This window comes from Eschrichtius robustus, chromosome 2 (genome assembly GCF_028021215.1).
Source record: "Eschrichtius robustus isolate mEscRob2 chromosome 2, mEscRob2.pri, whole genome shotgun sequence".
Lineage (NCBI taxonomy): Eukaryota > Metazoa > Chordata > Mammalia > Artiodactyla > Eschrichtiidae > Eschrichtius > Eschrichtius robustus.
This window is the reverse complement of record NC_090825.1, coordinates 152,507,030-152,530,977: the sequence shown is the minus strand read 5'-3', so window position 1 is coordinate 152,530,977 and position 23,948 is coordinate 152,507,030. Positions and strand designations below refer to the sequence as shown.

The window sequence follows — 23,948 nt, the reverse complement described above, 5'->3', positions numbered from 1 at the left end:
TCTGTTTAGGGACATGGGGAGGGGGAAGGGTAAGCTGGGACGAAGTGAGAGAGTGGCATGGACATATATACACTACCAAATGTAAAATAGATAGCTAGTGGGAAGCAGCCAAATAGCACAGGGAGATCAGCTCGGGGCTTTGTGACCACCTAGAGGGGTGGGATAGGGAGGGTGGGAGGGAGACGCAAAAAGGAGGGGATATGGGGATATATATATACGTACGGCTGAGGCACTGTTATACAGCAGAGACTAACACAACATTGTAAAGCAATTATACTCCAATAAAGATGTTAAAAACATACATATGAAAGCTATACTATAAAATAGATACAGTGATAATATATTTGAGGTGGAATTATGGCTGCTCTTTAATCTATTTTTGGATTATTTGATTACATGATTTCTCTATAAAGAATATGAATCCCTTGTGTAATAAAAGTTACTCAAAACCCAAAAAAACAAAACAAAACAATTCTGTTTAGGAAAAGAGGATAGAATGAAGGTTTGAGCATAGAAATCATCTAGAAATCACTGAAGATACTGGGCCTGTAGTGCAGTTTCATTTGTAGTGGGTTTGGCTTACATTCTTTTTTTTTTTTTTTTTTTTTTATTTATTATTTTTATTTTTGGCTGTGTTGGGTCTTCGTTTCTGTGTGAGAGCTTTCTCCAGTTGCGGCGAATGGGGGCCACTCTTCATCGCGGTGCGCGGGCCTCTCACTATCGCGGCCTCTCTTGTTGCGGAGCAGAGGCTCCAGACGCTCAGGCTCAGTAGTTGTGGCTCACGGGCCCAGTTGCTCCGCGGCATGTGGGATCTTCCCAGACCAGGGCTCGAACCCATGTCCCCTGCATTGGCAGGCAGATTCTCAACCACTGCGCCACCAGGGAAGCCCTGGCTTACATTCTTATATTTCGTTTTATTTCTATACAACTATCAAAGAAGGAGAAAGAAGTTGGGTAATATTTGCATTTGCAACTAATTAAAACAGAATTGCTTTTAGCTTTAACAAAAAGATCGTTTTGTGATCTCAGATTAACATCTTTATTCTTAAATGGAGCATAAATAACATTTATTGGCTAAGATTATTTGCAATAAACAAGACTGTTTACTGTTTACCATCTAGCAGATGACTATTTGTAAGTCTGAGTATCCTAAAAGCTTATACTGAGCTCTCATTTTACCAGAGTGAATTTAAATTAACTTCAGCAGCCAGAATTAATGAAACCGGGTAAATGATGCAAAGATATTCCACAGGGTATTCTGTTTTAATTAGAGATAGAAAATGTGAGTCATTAGATATTTTGTAAATATTAAACCAATGTTCCCTTTTTTGCTCTTTCCCATTACTCTTGTTTCCTGACAGTCATTAAATATTATAACCCAAGAGAATTACTCCTTACAGCAAGGAGAAGATTGTGACATAGAGGAAGTACCAACAAGGCAGGAAGACATAGAAAACCTACTCCTCCAGCCCCTAGTGATTTGTGAAGAAAGGATAGAGGCAGGGGAAGCATGTAGTATAAGGAAAAATAAACCTCTCAGAATATAAACCATCAAGATTTGGGAGTACTTTGTTACAGCAGCATTACCCATCTTCTCCTGACTGATATACTAAGTTGTGTCAAACCCAGAAAGCCCTAATAAGCAGGCTGATTTCCAGAGTCATCTAGAGCCACTCAGAGCTGCCTTCCTCTACTTCCTACAGAGGTGGCACAATGCTCAGACCATTCCAGAGAATATAGAATGGGTATGACTCCATGTTTGGAACAAATCAACAGCATATTTGTCGAAGCTTATATGAACCTTAGGTAATAATCAAGGTCTAAGTCTCACTTCTGCCCAAGTATACTCTGTTCCTCATGGACTTGTATCTCCATGTCTCCTGCCCCTCCCAACCAAGATGAATCATTAGCAGGAAATGTACCCATGTATATCAGGTCTAGGAAGAAACAACCTCCTCCTTTCATCCGTCCTCATTTTCTTTCCTTTTTTTTTTCCTTCTCATTAAAAACCTAAATTTAATAATTCTTGCTTTTTTTTGCATCTCCTAGAAAGGAAACCTGAATTTAATCATTGCTTTCTACTTATGACCAGAAAATATGCCTGTTGTGGCCTCCAGAACATCACCGTGACATTCCTTATCCCACAAATTGCCCTTTCAAAAGCAGGACATGGTGTGTCAAGAATTTAAGCTTCCAATGTAAACAGCTACATTTTGATTTAAATAAATAGATTTTCCCCTTCCACTGCTGTGCATAAACAGAAAACAACAGACTCCCAGCTCACCATCATTAACTTTTAACAGACAATCCACCTCATACTAGTGATGATTGGATGAGCCATATAAAGGTTCAACAATGGGACAGGATTTACAGCAATCCCTCAAAGACAAGGTACCTAATTCCAAGAGTAAGAAGAGAGACTGGATTATCTTCTCGAGGTTCTCTTTGGGCTCTGTGGCCCTGTGATTATGTAATAAAGCTATTCTAAAGCCAAAAAAAAAAAAAAAAAAAAAAGTGAGTCATTAGAGGTTTTTAAAAATGTTGCATTCTATTACTTTCTCATATTTTAAATCTAGGAATATAGACGAAAACTAAAACATGTTAGCCACCTTAGTTCAGTTTTTAATGTATATCAGCTCTGAATTTATATTGAGTGAATAGTAAAGAGTCTGAATGAAGGACATAATCTGGAGGCATTCAGGTACAAGTAATAAACTTTATTAGAAGTCGAGTATCTGTTAATTAGCAGGCAGCTATATAACTTAACTATAAAGCCACTACAATTCAAACATTGTACCATTACTACATGAATGAACACATATACAAATTAAACAGAAAAGAATACCCACAAATAGTTCTAAGTATGTCTGGGAAGTTTGATTGTGATAAAGTCAAGGTATAATCTTTAAAATTGATGCCTAGAAAACTACACACCCATTGAAAGCTAAAGTCTGTACCTCATACTACATACCAAAATAAATTACACCAGTTGCACATGTAAGAAGCTTGCAAGTTGCCACTTTATCCTAACAAGATGTGTCTTTTACAAATGTTTTCTCCCACTCTGTGGCTTTTCTTTTCATTATCTTGATAGTGATTTTCACAGAGCAGAAATTTTCTATTTTAATGAAGTCTAGCTTATCAATTCTTTCTTTCATGGATTGTGCCTTTGGTGTTATATTTTAAAAGTCACTGCCATACCCAAGGTCATCTAGGTTTTCTCCTATGTTATCTTCTGGGAGTTTTACAGTTTTGTGTTTTACATTTAGGTCTGTGGTTCATTTTGAGTTAATTTTTATGAAGGATATAAAGTCTGTGTCTAGATTTTTTTTTTTTTTTACTATGGACATCCAGTTGTTTCCACACTATTTGATGAAAAGACTATCTTTGCTCCATTGTATTGCCTTTGTTCTTTTGCCAAAGATCAGTTGACTGTACTTATGTGGGTCTATTTTGGGGCTCTTTATTCTGTTCCATTGATCTATTTGTTCTTTCACCAATACCACCCTGTCTTGATTACTGCACCTTCATAATAAGTCTTCAAGCTGGGTAGTGTCATTCCTTCAACTTTGTCCTTCTTCAGTGAGGTGACAGCTATTCTGGGTCTCTTGCCTCTTCATATATATGGACTTTAGAATCAGTTTGCCAATATCCATAAAATAACTTGCTGGGATTTTGATTGGGATCGCACTGAGTTTCTATACATTAAGTCAGAAAGAACTGACATTTTGATAATACCGAGTCTTCCTATTCATGAACATGCGATATCTCTCCATTTATTTAGTTATTCTTTGACTTCATTCATCATGGTTTTGTAGTTTTCCTCCTATAGAGGTTGTACTTATTTTATTAGATTTATACTGAAGTATTACATTTTTGGCAGTGCTAATGTAAATAGTGTGGGGTTTTTTTTTTAACCTATTCCACTTGTTCATTATTGGTATATAGGAAAGTAATTGCCTTTTGTATATTAACCTTGGATCCTGCAACCTTGCTATAATCACTTATTAGCTACAGGAGTTTTGGGTCAACTCTTTAAGATTTTCTACATAGATGATCATGTCATCTGTGAACAAAGACAGCTTTATGTCTTCCTTCTCAATCTGTACACTTTTATTTCCTTTTCTTGCCTTATAGCATTAGCAAGGACTTGCAGCACAATATTGAAAAGTTATAGTAAAGGAGGACATCCTTGCCTTGTGCTTAATCTTAGTGGGAAAGCACTGAGTTTCTCTCCAGTAAGTATGATGTTAGCTATTGGTTTTTTGTAGATCGTATTTATCACGTTAAGAAAGTCCCTCCCTATTCCTAGTTTACTGAGAGTTTTTCTCATGACTGCATGCTGGATTTTGTCAAATGCTTCTTCTGCATGTATTTATATGTTTTTTTTTCTTTTTTGTCTTGGATGGATATTAATTAATTTTCAAGTGTTGAACCAGCCTTACATACCTGACACAAATCCCGTTTGGTCATGGTATGTAATTGTTTTTATATTTTTTTGCCTTCAACTTGCTAACATTTTGTTGAGAATCTCTGACACAATTTTTATCACATTTCTACTCTAAAAGATTTGGGAGTCTAACGAATTTAAGCTATTAATTAGTCTTATCAAACTGTGCTTTTTATTCAAAGATACACCATAGCAGAACCCTGAGGGAATGGATGGTGAATGGTAAGGCCTGAATTTACACTTCTTTTATTCTTTATACCCTGAACCCGTCTCTCAACAAGTGTTTAAGGCTGATGTTTATTTTTTTGGAAATTAGACATAGCTCACTCCATTCATTCATTCAACAGATTCTACAGCAGAAGGGAGGCTTCTAAGGAGGTAGTGTGTATTAGTGGGGCTGCAGGTTATTACAGGGAATCCAAGCAAGGCCTCATAATGGAGATGGTGATATTTGAGAAAAGACCTAAAAAAGTGAGTGGATGAGTACTGTAGATAGTAAAGAGAACAGCAATTCAGGTAAAGGGAACAGCAAGTGAAAATGTCTGCCTACTATACTTGTTGGACATCAAGGACTAAAGAGTATAAGGTGTTTGGAAAAGAGTGAGCAAGGAGTAGAGGTAGAGGAGATGAGATCAAATATATAATGTGGAGGGTAATCACGTAGCAACTTTCCAGCATTTTAAGAACTTCAGCTTCAACTATGATGAAGGGGAAGACACTGAAGTCACATAATTCTTCTGACTTAGATTCTCAAAGGGTTCTCTGGCCACTGTGTTAAGGACACATTTCAGAGGGATAATAATTAAGATGATAGACAACGAAATCTTAATCCTGAGTGGTAATAGTGGAAAAATCGAGAAACGGTCAAATTCTGGTTCTATCTCAAAGATAGGGCCGACACATTTTGCTTCTGTATTGGATGTGAAAGGAGAGAGAAAGGAAAAAGTCAAAGATGAATCACATTTTGTAACTGAGCACCAGGAAGAATGGAGCTGCCCTTTTCTGTTTTGGAAAGTCTACAGGAAAAGCATGAGTGACTATGTGTGTATTTGATTGCAAGGTATATTAAGTTTGGGATGTCTATTAAATGACAAAACACAGATATTCTGTTAGTAAGCAGTCTTGTTAGGTGGACCCAGTTCGTAAAGGACAACCATCAACCTACCTAATCTGCTCAATTTGAAGACTCATAAAGGACTTTGGGGCATTAGTGTAAAGAGGGCTTCCTTTTGCGTTTGTGTGTATGTGTGTTATTTGCTTTGACACTGTGGTTAGGCTAAAGTAGCACTATTCTGGGCTTTCATCTTTGGCAACTTTTTTCTCACCAAGAAGCTTTTTTATTGGGTTGACGCCAAATGAGTATTTGCCTGATTCTTCATGTCCTGATTCTTTAACTATTTTCCTAGTTTGGACAGCCACAAATTTGGTTAGTATTTGTTCATTTCACCCTTCAATGTGGACACACTTGAAGCCAAGTGAATTCCCACCACACTGATGGTAGACTCCATCTGAGCATGCTCAAAAGAGCACAGAAGGTTGTCCACGGGGAGGGTACTATCAGAGGCTGATTGACAGTATCTGTGTTGTAGACCAACTTAAGGGCAAACACATACGGTTCTTACGCTTTCCTGCTCCTGATGATAGGCAATGGCAGGCTCTGGATCACAATGTTTGAACCCAGCAGGAATAGTTTTGCACTCTGTGTGGCATGACTATGATAAGGGGTCTATATCTTATCTAGCATGTATCTTCTTTTTTATGCTACACAAATACAAGGCTGTCACTTTCTGAGACAATAAACTTTCTCTGGCTGTGACAGATTCAAAGCAGATGCCAAGTTAGAAACATTTCTGAATTAGGTGATTTGGGTTCCCTGACCAGGTTAAAAAAACAAAACAAAACTGTTTTTCTTCTTGGTTTCACATTTAAACAATATGAGTTAGTCTAAACTATATGACCAAAAAATAGAACTACTAAAATAACAGGCCCTTATCATTATTATTTTGATATAATAAATAATAGAGGGATATTGTTTTACTAATAATTATCAGCATTTAGTAATGACAAGCCAAACATTAAGCCTTTAGGAAATTTGTGAACTCCTTCATTTCTCACAATAACTGTCAGATTGGTACCAGTATTTATCACCATTGATGAAGAAACTCAGTTTCAGAGGAAGACACTGAGGCACAGAGAGGGTAAATGTAACTTGTCCATAATTGCCCGAGCTGCTATGCTAGTCTGCTTCATCAACCACTATCACCACTATCACATTTCTTTAATTGGACTTTAGATTCAGATAAACAATTTTTCCTGGTTGCAGGGAAATCATTTAACAAGCCCGGATTGCAATGCTTGAAATGCAAGTCTGAGCCCAAATCTGAGAACCCTAAACCATGTGATCACTAAAAATACTGAGTATCAATTCTGAGCCTTCTAGTATGAGTTTGCATTTAAAATAACAGGTCCAATTAGGAATAAGTGTACAAATGGCATTCTAGGAGGGAATATATCCAACAGGTGTTTTAAATTCCTTTAGTGGCAATGAAAAAGTATGAAGGCATTTCCTGCAATACTAAATGAGCTGATTTCCTTTTGGTGGGTAAACACTGAACTTTGTATACAAAACTTAACCTGAAAGTATTTTCTAAGTATCCTGCTATTACTCTACTCAAAGTTAGCCTTGTTATCTCCTTTAACAAACAAGAATGGTAAGACACAGTCTCAGTCAGTATAGTACGGATAAATCATTTGCTGTCTTGGGGAAACTTGTACCTTAACAAGTGTCTTCTATTTGGGGAAGACAGGAATTCACAATTGCCATTCTCTATGCATATTATTGCCATATAAACTAACTCCAGCAAAAGAAAGCTATAGTTAGGTAGATCCTTTCATAAAGTGATGCAGTCACTCAGGAATACTTTATAACCTAAACCGACTGGACAGTCGGTAACCAATGAATTATCCTAATGCTGATTCATCTGAGAGGTCCTTTATTCCAATGACTTTCACTGCTATCCTTCTCTTTTCCTTTTGGGATTAAGAACTATGCATAAAGTCTTACTTACTCTAAGGTTCACCTTGTACCTCTCCTGTCATACAACTCGTCACTTTCCCCATCATATGGCACCAAATGCCAAAAAGAAATCTGAGTACTCTGCGGTCATGGCACAGGTATTTCTAAAGAGATGAACACCTGTTCAAAAATCACTAATCCAAGAATAAATATATGGGGAAATGAACTGGGGACATGAATGGAATCAACTGAAACTGTGAGAGGCCAGCAGGGCAGATATGTGTGTCTGTATGTGCCTTAAAGAATAATGTTCTCTATGAGAAAAAATGTTTTATTGCCCCAAACTTTAATCCAATTAATATCTGGGAATATATTTCAAGACTACTTGTATATATGTGTATGTACATGATGTTAGCATTGTATATTATTTGTGTTATGTTCTCCCTTCTATTCATGGGAATATGTTGCCTTTAACGTTTAACCTTTCTTGTTGATCTTGTACATGGATGAAGAATCACACAGTAAGATAAGTTCAAGGATTTCTTTCTCCAATACCATTGATATGAATTCCTATTACTTAATTTCTTTTTGATAGATTTTCAGATGACAGTCCAAGATAGTTCTGCCAATGGAAATCACAGGACTACCAAATATGGAAAAGACTTTGGAACACTTACAGTGTGTTTTCATGGTCTGCATCAGAATTCTACAGAAGGCTTTTGGCTGAATTAACAGTGAAATGAGAATGGAAAGTTAGTGTATCAGTTACTTTTCAGTGTGGTATTTTTTCTTTTCTACTATTCTACCATGTATTAGAAATTACGTAAAAATCAGGAGAAGAGAAATGGTTAAGAAAAAATATAATCTGTTATGTTAAAGACATTCGGCACTTACCTAGACTCACAGGTAACATGAGAGAACATGAGAGCTGGCTTGTGAGAGCTAACCTTGTTCCAATTCCTTCACTGTCTTGATGAAAAGCTTTGAGGCTCAAAGAAGGAAGTGACCCTGCCAGAAGCATACCGTGAATCAGTGATGAAAGGGAGACTCCTTGGCTTCTGTAGAGCCATGCCTCTGTGCACAAGGTATTAAAGAAGCATTAATTAAATGCCCCTTTACCTAACAACGTGGAGCTTAATCATAGGGTTTGGGCTTCTTCTCTCTTCTTTTCTTTTGCTTTCTCTTTTACATCCTTGGGGACCTTAGTTTTAAGTTGCTCTCTTGAACTGGATTTACAAGACATTTATTTTCACTAGCCCTTATTGTTTTGGATTGTAGGCTGAATTTTTAAGAAGTTGGGGAAGGATACTGAACTGCCAAAAGTTAACAGATTATTGGCAAAGAAATAAAAATAATTATAATGCCAATTTCCCTGGGTATTCCCTGTGTACTTTAGGGGTAAAAATAGTATTTGTAAAGTGATTTCAAAATGTGCAAATATTACCTGTGGGACATAACCTACTGGTTAAGAGCACTAACTCTGAAATTAATTTGCTTGGATCTTTTTTCCCCAGCTCCACCACTTATTAGTGGTGGGACTTCAGGAGTGTTACTTCTTTGTGTTTCACTTTCTCTTTGAAAAACAACCTCCTCTTTAATAACCTCACCCATTTTACAGAGCTGTGGCGTGGAGTTAATACAGGTAGAGTGCTTAGGAATCCATGCCACTCTTAAGTCTTTTAAAATCAATCTTACTATTGCTGTTACTACTATTATTATTTTGTTAGCTGCCCTTGAAAAAGTTTGCCAGCAGTACTCACTTGCTTTTCTTTTTGTTGTATATTCTCTACATCCCACTTAAGCGTTCTACCAAACATGAAAAGACTCTTTTCATATTTTACACCTCTTTACTTGTCTGTCACAGCAAAAGTAAAAGGAGTGTGGCTCCCCTTGACTGAACAAACCAGAACTTTGGTTTTCTCCCATTCATACACATTGGTGAACAGATGTGAAAAAAATGACTCCATGGGGCTTTCAGTCTGGAGCCAAACATCCAGGCTCTGTGTAACTCGACACTATTAAGCACACATGTTGTTCCCTTAGGACCCAAAGGAATCTCAACTAAGCCCATCATTATTTCAGGAATATGAAGAATGCTTTTTGTGAAGTAGTTGAACATAAATACAAGAAAACAGAAATACAAGAAAAGGCAGAGGTGTTTCGTATCACGACTTTTTGAGAAATGCTCAGAGCTCTAAGATGTAGCTGACAATTCCCCCATCAGCTAATGCTTTCAAAGTTACCATAAATTTCACCATAAATACATTTTTTCAGCAATGGCAATAACGCGGTGACTCTACTGCTCAATTCCTCACAGTGTCAGCATTAAATACATTAAAAGTGTAAGTGAAAATGTCGGTCTGATTGCTTCTGACATAACCCCAAGATCTCTTTTATTTCTGTACTCCATCAATTATAATGTGGAACATTAACACAAATTATTTCTAAACACTAACAAGCAATGTAGCAACAAGTGGCAGACAATCAAGGGGAATTTTGCCATAGCACGGTGCTTATTTTGTTACAAGCAGGAATGCAAACCCAAAGGATGTAATTTAGAGGAAACTCTGTCCTGTCTATTCTCTAGGAACTAGAACAAGGAGACTGAGAGAAGATGATTCTGGGTAAATCAAACCGTTTTCTCCTATACAGCTGAATAATAGGGAGCAAACTCCCATGGAAGGTTGTGACCTGCTTGGAAGAAAGCTAGGAGGTTGCCCTGGCTAGGGTCTTTCATATACAGTTATTCAAGCTCAGACTTGATCATCTGTCAGGGATGCTACAGTAGGGAGAGTTTTGCCGTAGCTGTGAGACTCAGCAAGATCACTTCCAACTCTAAAACCTACAGTTTTAATTTAATCACCAACACCAGCCATCATTAAGAGCGACCTCAAATAACTCCAAATCTGTTCATCTACTCACATATTCTTTACACAGTCAACAGGCCTCGAGTGATTACTACATGCCAGACACAGTTCGAAGACACAGAATAAGGGATAAGAAAGGTAACAACGTCTGTCACTGTGGGGCTTGAGTTCCTTGGGAAGAAGTTCATTTAAATACAAAGAGGCACCAAAGATAATATTTGTTTTGATTATTATTCTGTGAAAGAAGTAAGGTAATCTGATAAATTGGGACTGAGTTCGGCTAGTAGGACAATCAAGGAAAAAATATCTTTAAGAGATGAGTGCCAAAGAATAGAAAGGAATCATTTATGGACAATTTTTCTGGAAATAATATTTCCAAAACAGCAAATACAAAGGCCCTGAGGCAAGATGAAGCTTAACTACAATCAAGGAACAAAGAGAAGCTAAAAGGTTAGGTCAGGAGATAACCACACAAATTTACACCAGCTGGTCCCTAACTTCAAGTCTATGTGCATATATTCTTGAGGTGAGTTAGACATATATATCATCCACAAAACAAAAAAAAGTTGACTCCAAAATTACCCTGGCAATTCTGAGTGAGACTCTTTACAAAGGCACAACCATATTAAAGATCACAGCCATCACTCTCCAAACTCCACTCTGGCCATCACTTGCAGGCATTTAACGGGGGTGTTTAATATCCTCTCTAAAATATTGGGCAGGAAGAACAAACATCCTAGCATGTCTGCACCGTGCACCTTGTGTCTCACAATTGAAAAGTAGCTGGAGCTCACCCTGCTGATGGCTTTTCCTGGTTTTTTTACCTTTTATTAAGAGTCCCATCTCTTTTAAGAACTGGGATATATTTTTTGAGGGAATTCAACTATAGGAAAATTCAACTGACAGAGATCATACTGTACTTGACTTTTCTGTTCTTTGTTACATTTATTTGTTGAGACAAGCGTCTGTTCTTAGCCTTTTTGTACTGGCACTGTTAAATAGAATGGACACACAGTACACTGCACATACTTAAAGAACACAATTTAAGTTCTGAAATATGCATATACCCATGGAACTGCCAACACAATCAAGAAAAGGAACATATCCATCACTTGCAAGTGTTTTTATGCCTCATTCATAAAGCCCCTTTTTTTCCCCACATTCCACCCCTCCACATCCCCAAGTGACCACTGATATGCTTTCTATCGTTAGAGATGTGTTTGCAGTTTTCTAGAAATTTATATAAATGGATTCACACAGTGAGGACTCTTTAATCTGGCTTCTTTCACTCAATGTAATTATTTTGAGAGTAACTCATATTTTTGTGGGTATCAATAGTTGATCACTTTGTCTTGCTGAGTAGTGTTTCACTGTATGAGTATACCACAGTATGTTTATTCATTCGCCTGTTGATGGGTGCTCGAGGTTGTTACAATTCTATTAAAAATAAACATGCTATGATGATCCACGTACAAGTCTTTGTATGCACATATGCTTTCTTTTTCTTGCATAAATATCTAGGTGCAGAAAGGCTGGATCATATGGTAGGTGTATGTTCAACTTATAAAGAAACAGCCAAACTGTTGACTGAAGTGACTGTACCATTTTCCTTCCCACTAGCAGTGCAAAAGACTTCCAGTTCCTACACTGCCTCACCAGTACTTGGTGTGCTTGGACTTTTCTAATTTTAGCCATTCAATAGGTGTGTAGTGGCATCTCCTGGGGCTTTCATTTTCATTTAGATAATAATTCATTACATTGAGCAACTTCATGTGCTTATTTGCATCCGTACACCTCCTTGGCAGGATCTCTTTTTAAATATTTTTACCCATATTGTTAATTTAAAAAAATTTTTCTGATTACTGAGTTTTGAGAGTTCTATACGTGTTAGAGACACAAGTCTTTTCAGGTATATAATTTGTAAATATTTTCTTTCAACCTGTGGCTTTTCTTTTATTAATAATGGCTTCCAAAGATGAAACCCAATTTATCACTTTTTTTCATTTATGGATCTTGTTTTTGGTGTCATCTCTAGGAAATCTTTGCTTAACCCAAGGTCAAAAAGATTTTGTCCAAGTTTTAGAGATTTATGTTTTGATCTACATTTAGCTTATTCTTTATATGGTGTGAAGTAGGGATCAAAGGTCATACTTTTGCATATGGCTATCTAGGCACTATATCCGTGTGCTATATGCTTCCAGCACCATTTGCAAGAAGACTATCCTTTCTCCTCAAAATTGGTTTTGCAGCTCTGTTGAAAAATCAGTTGTCCTTATATGTGTGGCTATGTTTCTGGGATCTACATTCTATTTGACTGACATATTATATCTGACTCTTGGTTATAATATATTCTTTCACTGATGTCTTTTCACTTGCTCATGTAAATAGTCTCCCAGTAACATAGCCTTACCATTTGACTGGACATACCTAGGTATACCTGAAATGCATTTGATAAATCGATGGATCTTCCACTCAAACTAGGGTTACTTTCCAAAAACACTTAAAACGTTGAGGTGTAAAAACGATGTATTCTACAGCCTTCCTGCCTCAACCAAGTGTATGTTAACACATCCGCACGAGCTATTTTGCATGTGTATGGGGCTGTAGAGTCTGGGGAAGAGTGGTATGTGCTGTCTATCCCAAAAGATCGTCATACGAGGCAAAGGAAACATTAAGGAAATAGATAGGAATAGTCAAGTGCCAAATGTTAAAATATTTCTCATGCGTTTTTAATATTTACATTGAGATAAATAAGCAAATGATTATAAAATACAATACAAAACTTTAGAGAATATTTCAAAATGCTCTTTTTTGCCAGATGCAACAAGACACTAGGAATAAATAGAGGAATTTTCTGGAACCAGCTTGTCTTTCCTTTTTTTATCACCATCGAGTGATGGGGTTGTATTTTATTCAGTCTATTGTACATGTGGGTGTGAATAAAATGGAACTTGTCTCAAAAAGAGAAATGAGCAAAGAATATATGTTGTCAACTTGTCTAAAACATTTTTTCATGTTCTGACTCATTTTTCTTTGTATTGGCATTTCAAGGGATTTCGTTTTTTAATTTGACTATTAAAAAACCTTGATAACTTCAGTGAAATCCCATGAAGATAATATAAACAACTGGAATGGAAAATGAAAAGATGATAATAGCAACCAGCACTGTGATATTTCTTCTCAGTGTTCTTTACTATTTAGAATAGTAACAAATCCCATATTCATTTGACTTTTTGAACTTTGGCCTTTACTTTGGTGGAAGAAGTTCCTTTCACTTTGCTTATTATCTGTTTGCAATGAAAAACAATTAATGACCATATTTTGATATGATCATCTTAGAGTTGTTTAGAGGGAGGATAGTTATGCAACTATTTATATATCTATGGGTTCAAGGAAGTTTAAAGGCTTGATATTTGAATCCTGTGGAATGTAGCCTCCTTTCCCACAGGGAAATGAACATATACATGTACTTAATGTAGTTTAAAATAAAGCAACACCTGTTCGTAGAGGCACCTTCTATTCCAGGCATGTTTAGGTATAGGGAAGGGGAACAAGAGCTATAAAACATAATTCTTGTCTATAAGGAGTTTACAGTTTAGGGGGGTTGAGGGCACTCAATGACTCAACGGGGATGAGCCTGATGCAGGTGGCTACAAGGTCACCCTTGGATAAACTCTGCTTTAGGAAAGACCAGCCTACTCTTATTCTGTTAAACTCTTTAATGCGGTGTCCAATAAACCTGAATATCAAGCTCAAATGCCACTTTAGAAATGTTTCCAGGGGTGCTAACAGCCAACAAGTTAATATGATTCCTACACACTTGACACAACTCACCAGAGGTCTTGAATTCGGTGAGCATATTGACCTCCTTTAAGAAAGATCACCATTGAAACTTCGAATGCTAAGTTCTAAGAGAATGAAGTAAGTAATAAGTGATATTCAGGTTCAGAGGTGGAAGAGAAAACAGGTCTCACCTTGAGTAGAACATTTTGTTGGATTCTCCAAAGTAGCAAACAATAAGGAGAACACTAACCAACTAAGACTCTGAATAAGTTGAGAATTAACATGAAAGCCTAAGATGGAGGTCAAAATGTCCCCTAGATGGAAGGATACACTTAGGCTGACAGGGAAACTATTGAAAAAGATGTAGAAAATGCTAAATATTTCACAAAAAATTTATTAGAACTAATAAAACAACTTAGCAAAGTTTGTTTGCAGAATATGAAATCAACATATACGCATCACTTGCATTTCTGCACATTAGCAATGAACAATCCGAAAAAGAAATTAGGAGAACAATTCCATTTACAATAGCATCAAAAAGAATAAAATACTTACAAATAAGCTTAACCAAAGACATGAAAGACTTGTACACTGAAAACTACAGTGTTAGTGAAAGAAATTAAGGAAGACATAAATAAATGGAAGGACATCTCATGTTCATGAACTATTGTTAAAATGTCCATATTAAACAGAGCTATCTACAGATTTAATGCAATGCCTATCAAAATCCCCTATTTTTGCAGAAATAGAAGAAACGACTCCAAAATTGATATGGAACCACAAAGGACCCTCAATAACCAAAGCAAACTTGAAGACCTCACACTTTCTTTTGAAATGAAGTTTTCTTGTTATTGTGGGTTAAAAATCCAAAGTCCTAAATGTCCATAAATTATCCTCCTAAATTTACATTTTGGTTCATTCTCAGTGACAGGGCTTTCAGTGCCTGAGTGGCATTGAGGGCTCCTTCAATATCTCTAGCTTGGACTTCTGTCACTGACATGGTGTGGGCATATCAGAGCCCTGACTCTTTTACCAGTTGATCAAGGCCCGCATGAACCATGCTCAGAAGGGCCCCACGCTTGCTTGCTTTGCTCTGCTATTGCTGTCTTGAAATTCTTAATGATTTTATCTTTGAACTTACGTTTTGTAAGTAAATTTATGGGACAATAAAATATATGCATGAGCAGAGGAGACATGTGAAATATGTGTGTCTGCCACCATTCCTGCTGCCCCATTCACATCTAGTTTTCACCCTGCTTATGGTGTGCTTTCCATGACATGCTTATTTGGTACCCATTTGGAGTCTTACTGAGTTCCACCAGAATTTTGTGCTACTGGTCACATCCAAGACTAAGTGAAGGTGTTAACAGCTCCGGGAGGCCATGCTTTCCATCTGAATCTGAACTTACTTCTAACACAGAAAGAAAGCAGTTGTTTTTTAAGAAACAAGAATGTCCAAGGAATCTTATCATATCCTTTCTTACTCGTGTTACTTCCCAATATTAGCCAAACACTTCTGCTGAAAAAGATGACATATATGAAAAAGAGAAGAGAGAACAACCCATCGAACCCATTTAGGGCTCACCTTAATCTAGTATGATGTCATCTTATCTCGATTCTATCTGAAAAAAGAATTTACTTGGGCACATTCACAGGTTCCAGGTGAACATGAATTTGGGGAGGACACTATGCACCCCAGTGCAAATACTTTCAACAACACTTTTTCTTTGCAGTTTGAACAAGAGGCACTATAGTTTCATTTTGCACTGGAGCCCACACATTATGTCACTTTTTACTGTTAGAGCCCATGTTGGAAAAAGGGGCTTCATGAGACAGCCAAGTGAGTCTGTCAACTGAATTCCAGAATTATCCAGACTTACACACTTTGTTGCAGCAAGTTGGTTCCAGGCAAACCCATGTGAAAGGGGCGTGTCCACAGTGGAGCAGAGAACTTTTGTCTCTCTATCACCAGACTCACTCCCAAGATGAAGGAAAGAAGAGCTTAGCAAAGCATGGCCAGTTATTCTTCCTAACTTTGCCAGTCAAGTAGGTCACCTCACCCAGCCAGTGTCAGTGAATAGAAGAGCAGGGAAGTTAAAAGTTATACTAATCAAATTCCCTTCACATGGAGGTACCATTAGGAACGAGAAGGGAAATTGTCACTAATGCTTCCCTGGTTTTTTCAATCACTTAATCCACTCAACTATGCCTTTAAGCCTGTAATTAAGGGAATATCGCTCTCCCTTCAGGAAAAAGAATAGACCTTTATCAGGACAGTCCTGCTCACACTTTTATGGGGCTACTCATTTGAGTGGCCTCCGGGAACTGCTGGTGGACGACTTAGAGTTTCATCCCAGAAGTCTCTGATATGGGTGAGAAATTGCATTAATTTAAATTAACTCCAGGGCTACTCATATCCAATGATCAGAAACAACTTTTTGTTCTACCAGCCATCCACAGCACAGCTAACCACAGAAAGCTGATGAGGTTAAATGACACACTGAGGTTAAATACATAAAAGCATCCAGTAATACAATTCAGAAATCATAGAAATGTTGCAAATTTGAAAGTACACCTTTGCCAGTATCAAATTCTTCACAGAGAAATTAAAAGGGCACACATTAAACGCTCTTATGAATTAAGGTCCCAAAGTATTAAAGCCCAATTTTGAAATCAAGTGTCCTTGTTACTGTGGGTTAAAAATCCAAAGTCCTAAATGTCCATAAACAATCCTCCCAAATGTACATTCGGTTCATTCTCAGTGGCAGGGCTTTAACTGCCTGAATGGGACTGAGGGCTCCTTCAGTATCTGTAGCTTGGACTTCTGTCACTGACACGGGTGTGGGTCTCTTAGGGCCTTGGCTGTTTTATCAGTTTATCAAGTCTCTCATGAACCATGCTTTTAAAGAGTCTAAAGAGTTCCTAAGATACAATTTGATTTTACAGCACTATCCCCAAAATTTAAAAACAATCTCAAAAGCAAGCCAATCCCCCATTCCTAGAAGAGTGAAACTAGGCACATTTTTGTTCCCAGAATCCAGTACAGAATTCGACCAAAGAACATAGCAGAAACTCAATGGCATTTGAGAGAAAGATAAAGTCTCTTTCGTTTTAGCCTCACTAGGATGTCCATTAGTCTATGCCATTTATTTGGAATTTCTGACCTGCCAACTTCGAACCAGGAGGAATCTTTTAGCCTGACGTTGATTTGTCACTATGAATTTGCCATGTGCAGTGCACAGCCCTGAGCATCTGTCACACGTGGACTCTTGAGTTATCCTTCCTCATTGATGACCTTGTGGTTCACACTGCAGTACTGAACTGATTATGGCTTCTGTCGAGTGACATTACACCTCCAGTTCTGATGCGTAGATTTGATAGTCCTATGCCGCCATGGCCATTTTCACTGCCTCCTGCTATGGAACTGCGTAGACCAAAGGGCTTTAAGAGAACATTTCTTTCTCCAACATAATTGACAAATCCAGTGTCAGCTTGGGTCCACATGTACAGGGAGTCACTTGAGCCTACGGTAGACCATATGTGTCAATGCCGACAAGTTCTACAAAACAGGTTTTCCTTACAATTGAGTCTTTGTCTCGGTCAAGCCTGCTTGGGAAAAACTGTACCTGAAGAGTAAGGCAAGGTGGACGGCTGCCTGAGACTTTCCTGCCCTGTAAACTCCTGCACACTCTCAAGTCAAGTGCCAGGTAAAGGTCTCTGTATACTAAAGACCCTCCAGGTGCCTTATTCATTCCGCTCCAGGTATTGCTCAGTCACCTGCAACTCCCTAACGCCCCTTTTCTTTATGTCAGACTTTTACTTAAGTGGCTCTAAAGAAACAGCCACTCTCCCACGCCATAAGCTGCAGCCATCAGCCAAAATCAAAGTATCTTATGGCTGGTATAGTGGGATGGATGGTGGCCCCCAAAAGGATATACCCATGTCCTAATCCTTGACTGTTACCTCGTTTGAAAAAAAAGGTTTTGCAAATGTCATTAAGGATCTTGAGATGGGATTTCCATCCTATATTATCTGGATGGGTCCTAAATAGAATGACAATTGTCCTTATTATACAAGAAGGGCAGAGGGACATTTGAGACAGACAAAAGAGAAGATACAGACACAGAAAGGGGGTGATGTGAAGACAGAGACAAAAACTGAGTGATGTGGCCTCAAGCCAAGGAAGCTGGCAACCACCAGAAGCTGAAAGAGGCAGGGATAGAATCTCCCGTAGAGCATCTGTAGGGAGAGCAGCCTTGCTGACACCTTGATATCACACTTCTGGCCTCTCCAACTGTGAGATAGTAAATTTCTATTGTGTTAAGCCTCCAAGTTTATTAGTCTCCTAGCAAGCACGGAGGACACTTATACAGCATGCATTAAACCTTTTCTAGGCTTCAGCAGTTTACTGCACAAACCTAAATATTTTCAAACAGTCAAAGGTCTCAACTTCCCACCATACATTAAAGACCAAGGCACTAGACTACCTTCCTTGGCAGTACCAAAATATTTTCCACATGGACATTTTCCTCTCCAAAATGTCTGCTCCTTTCTTTTTATTTCTCAGTGTTCCCAGGTAATGCACCAAATGTTAGGGTCTTTTCATTACCTTCCAGCAAGTACAATGCCTTAATTCCATTTGGTTTGGAATAAATTAGGAAATAAGATAAAAGAGGAAAGATGGAGGGCCGAATATTCCTGTTACTGTGGATAACTCTGGCTTGAGAATCCAGTTTGAACTCAATGATCACATAACGGAACCCCAGAATTGGGCAGATTTATTAACTCGTAATACACAGAATGAGACAAACAGTAGACACTCACTCACACTCTCAAGGGAGAGAACAGAATTAGTCAAGGCAAGCATGCTCACTTAATTCTTTTCAAGCTTTCTATATAAGTCACTTGATCACCTTGGGGCAGAGTCAGTAAAGAAGCAGGGCTGAAATGACCCTAAGAGCTCTCTTGACGGGACTGAGACATCAGGAGCAGGAAAGGAACATTCCCTCACTCCCCACCACCACACCTCCAGCAGTAAAACATGATCATCCACATTGACAATGTAAAAGAAATCAGAAACTACGCTAACTCTGATTCACTCTCAGTATACCAACAGCTAATCAGGAGCCTTGTGCAAAAGCATCTTGATTAGTTGCTAATAAAACTCTTTAGAAGCAGACCCCTCCACATGCCTCAAAGGGAAGATGCAGACCTGTATGCTTCAGGATTTTCTCACCAAAACCCCACACAATTTCTTTACTATTCCAGCCAAGTATGGCCTAGCCCTACTCTTATCCCTGTTTTTCTTGGTTTAGTAATAAAGAAACATAGATGGAAATAAAGAAGAGATATCAGGTAGAAAGATATAAAATAGTGGGGAAAATAATATAAGTAAAGTCAAGTACCACCACCATTTACTAGAAGTGAACTTTGAGCACCAACATTAATATTTTTTCCTGTTATATCTGTAAAGTGATAATAAGTAATATGTACATAACAATTTTCAATTTAATCAAATCTCATTTTTATAACTAACTACTTCACAACAAGTAACATGCTAAGGCAGCATCAATAGATGAAAAAAGGTAGTCCCTGGCCCCAAGGAATGTTGCCCAGGAGAACACAGAGATATGTAAAAAATACAATCACAATACAGTGTAGCGAGTGCAACAATCAGGCATGCAGAAGTGCAAGGGTAGCAAAAAGGAGCGTGTGATCACAACACTAAAAAGAAGAGTGCACAAAAGACATAATATGTAAATTGAGTTTTGAAAAATGAAGTGGGTTTCCCAGGTGCCCCATAGGGAGAAAGGAATTCTCGGAGGAGGGAAAAGCATAAATGAAGACAGTGAATTGTTCACATAATCCAGAAGTGAAGTAGGCAATGGCAGGAGAAATGATTGGACACAGGTATCATGAATACTTGCATGTCTGCGTTTTAGCAAGTCCATTCTAAAGGAAACTTTGAGGATCAACTCGGGGGTGGGGGGCCGCGGGGGGACAGAACTAGTCATTCCTGCAAGAAACACTGTACAGTTGTGCAAAACACTGGAACCAGTTTCTACCAACCCACCAAAAAAAATGACTTCAAAGGCAACGTGGTTATCACAGGAAGGGCTTGTTTTTGTGTTTGTTTTCAGTTCATTAGGCCTCACTTAAAATTCTGATTCCACAATGCACTTGCTTTGGGATCTTGAACAACACTCATAACCTCTGCAAGTTTCAGTATAGTAAGTTTATGTGATTACCTTTATCTGTAATATCCCTGTGTTGCAATCTTAATTAATTAAAATTAATTCATCTTAACCTTAATCTCAAGTTCAGGTCAAAGACTAGTTCCTCTGTGACTTCTCCTCTGAACTGATTCAAAAGCCTTCTCTCCTGTCCTCATTTGGCTTCTCTTCTCTTATGGAATCTCATAAGAACTTCTACGACCTCTTTGGTTTTTTGTTGTTGCTGCTGTCTGTTTGTTTGTTTTTTAATTGAAGTATAGTTGATTTATAATGTCGTGTCAGTTTCAGGTGTACAGCACAGTGATTCCGTTTTCAGATTCTTTTCCCTTAGAAGTTATTACAAAATATTGAGTATAGTTCCCTGTGCCATAGAGGAGATCCTTGTTGTATCTGTTCTATGCCTTCTTTGAATGACCGTAGCACTTGTTGTCTGTATCATTTTTATGTCTGTTGTGGCTTTGTGACTGAACAGGAAAATTTTCTATTTGTTCATGTCCTGGCCTTTCCTTAAAAATGTGTTCATTTATCTATTTCATATTTATTGACTACATCTTAGACACCGTGTTAGCTGCTTGTTCTAGATGTTAGTAAAATATAGACCTTCCCGCTCAAAGGGTCACAGTATTTGTGGGAAAACAAAAAAGTGAACAACCTATGTCTCAAATAGCTTTGTACTTCCCGAAGAGAACACACCTCATAGGTACAATAAATATATGTATTATAAATAAATGTATAAATAGTTAATGGCATTAAAAACTTGAGATAACTGCTTTTCTATTCTGAGGAAATGATGATTATATTTCACCAGGAGCTCAATACCACTCTGAGAATGAGGGCTTAACCCCCATCCTGACTCACTGCATCGCTTTCTTAGATGAAAATAGACAAGTCTGTACATACTCTCTATAAAAAGGCTTATCTGGCATGAATTTCAAGTAGCAAGAAGAAAAATTCAAGAGGTTCAGAGAAGCATCCAGAAGCTCAGATGATTGTCTGGCACTAATACAACTTGCTTGACAGGAAAATAGAGCTGTAATTCTCACAAAATTAGATGATCTTTTAAGAATTTCAAAACCTCCTGCTATTAATTGGAAATCCTAGAAGAACAGCTTCTTTTAAACTATGCTGATAATATGCTTTACAGCTTAATATTCAGAAGCCTATGTTGTGGCTAAGTGAGCGTCAGGAAAGAAGGAAACTTGTGGTTTAGCTCCATTTACTCCGGAACCTCTGGTCAAAACATCTGCTTCTGTGCTCAGCCATCTTATCATCTGTACAATGGAGGCAACTCTAAGAAAACATAGTTACAGAGATGTTGCACAGCTTCAGGTGTCATTGTCTTCATTTGTTTCAGAAAACCAATCACATCTAAGCTACGACTGAAAGAGTGCAATGTTATTTGGGGTCTTCTAGTGCAGCTCTGTCAAAGTAAAGAAAAGGAAAGGGGCCTAGAATAACTATAATTTTCCCAAGAGGACACAATTATTTTATGGTAAATCTGGGTCAAGAACGCTGATCTCTTTGATGCCATTCCATTGTTCTTTCGTTGGGTTCTGAACAACCCAGAGAAAGAAAGAGAAATAAAATTCCTATGTGCTGTGTCACTGGTACAGGACGTGGCAAGATTGGAATTGGAGAACTACATATTAACAGGTATCTGCGAAATTCTTCAAACTAATTGAGATGTATACCAGGTACATAAAAAACAGTATGTGTTCTCAAGATGATTCTGTGGAATGAACAGAACTGGTAACTGAAGGTGTGTGTGTGCTGCAGTTCTAAACAGGATGGGTGAATTCTTGTTTTCTGGCACCTTGAAGACTCCACCCCAACATACATATTAAAATAAAATTAACATTTGAACTGGGTCATATTTAATTCTACATGCTCCTGTAAGTCAGCAAAATATTCCATATACCATTTAAGTTGTCACTCACTTTTTAACTTGATTTTTAATTTCTAAAAGTCTTTGCAAACACAAAACAGAGGTTGGAAAATGGTATATGGGAAGCTGCAGAGATGAAATAAGCTTATTTCATTTGGCATAAAGATGAATACCCAAACAACTTCTTCATAGCTGACAGTGTCCAAATCTGCTATCTTCATTTTGTAGTCAAGGCTTCCGGAAAAATATGCTAACGGATTCCTAATTACCCAAATGCCCCATATCTGTTTCAGTAAGTATCATTATATACTATGGAAATTTTTCTCAGTGACAGAGAAAGACATCCTGGCTGAACATCCCCCTGCCCATGACACAGAGATGATGGTCTCAAGCTATCTTGAAGGTGCTGGAGCCTACTTTATCCGTTACTAATATTAACGGAGGACAAAACTTAATATTCCGTTTGCTCTGTATTTGTTAAATCACGTCTTCCCTTCATTAAAATGGATGGCCCATAATTGAGTCTGTAGTGTGTGTGTCATTGGAAACTGAACAAATTTTTGTTGGTTTTATTAATGTCATAGGTTTCTAGGGAGGGTCTATTCAATAACTAAGTCTAGTTTCTCAGTTACCAATAAATTATGATGTAACTTTGAATAAATTAAGCTCATCATAAAGGAAGGATACTGATAGTTGCTACTACCCCTTCACTGAGGGGCTCTTGTAAAGCACTAAATAAAGTAACAGAGGTGTATATGCATGCATATATTTTCAATGATATTTGTACACACTTAAAAAGAACTCTACAGAATGCATTATAAAACTCTTGATGCTGTGTGTCCCTAGTTCCCAGCTCTCTCATTAAAACTACTTAAATGAACAATATCGTATCTATTAGGATAACTATCAGAGTACTCCAAATACTACTTCTTGCAGTACCCTGTCCCAACCATTTGCCTTCCTCTTCCCATTAGTCCTTAATTCAGAAACCCCAGAGGTTTGTTCATTAATTTATGAACATATTTCTTCATTCAGCCAAGAAAATTGATTGATCCCTTACCAAATTTCAGGCACCCTTCTTCAGTATGTTTTATAGGCATGTTCAGGAAACACAGCAGTGATCAACACAGATGAATATAGCCTCTCTCGAGCTGAGGGGAGAGACAAAAGTAAAGAAGCAAATATAAAATCATAAGTTTAAATATGTAAATAAAAATTAAATAAATGGGTAGAATAACTAGTATATCAGGTAAGTGCTGGAGAAAAACAGCAAGCAGGGAAGGGAGATGGAGATTGTTAGCTGGTAGGAGGAGGCTGCGATCTGAAAGTAAGTGATCAATGAGGGCTTTCTGGGGAAGATAAAATTTCAGAGGGAACTTAAGGTTGTGAGAGGGAGCAAGGTGCATATCTGGGAAGTGAATAGTACAAGCATAGGGAACAGTCAGATGGAAGGGCAATGAGGCAAGAGTGGGTTTGGAGTATCCAAGGAGCAGAAAGGATGTCAGTGTGTGGAAAACAGAGGGAGCAAAGCGGAGAGGAGAAGGAAACAGTCAGAGAGGAAACAGAGGCCCAGATTTCTAGGGCTGTGGAGGCACTTTGAGGACTTTGCTTTTCCTGTGAAGAAGCCATTGAAGAGACTTGGGTGACATGATCTGACCTGTTTTAATAGGATCTCTCTGGATGCCATGTTGATTAGAGACTGTAGGAGAATAAG

At 37.9% G+C, this 23,948-nt stretch overlaps 1 long non-coding RNA gene across 4 annotated transcripts in view; it reads right to left on the bottom strand.

Moving 5' to 3' along the window:
- The window catches only part of LOC137759772 (uncharacterized), a 63,459-nt gene that overhangs the window by 9,096 nt on the left and 30,415 nt on the right, over positions 1-23,948 (bottom strand). For 2 of the 4 annotated variants that reach the window (XR_011073149.1, XR_011073151.1), the window contains exon 3: positions 23,295-23,385. This is a non-coding gene — a long non-coding RNA (uncharacterized lncRNA). Of the gene's footprint in view, positions 1-8,397; positions 8,475-14,799; positions 17,641-23,294; positions 23,386-23,948 lie in introns of those variants that run through there. The other 2 variants (XR_011073152.1, XR_011073150.1) reach the window with 2 other exon arrangements.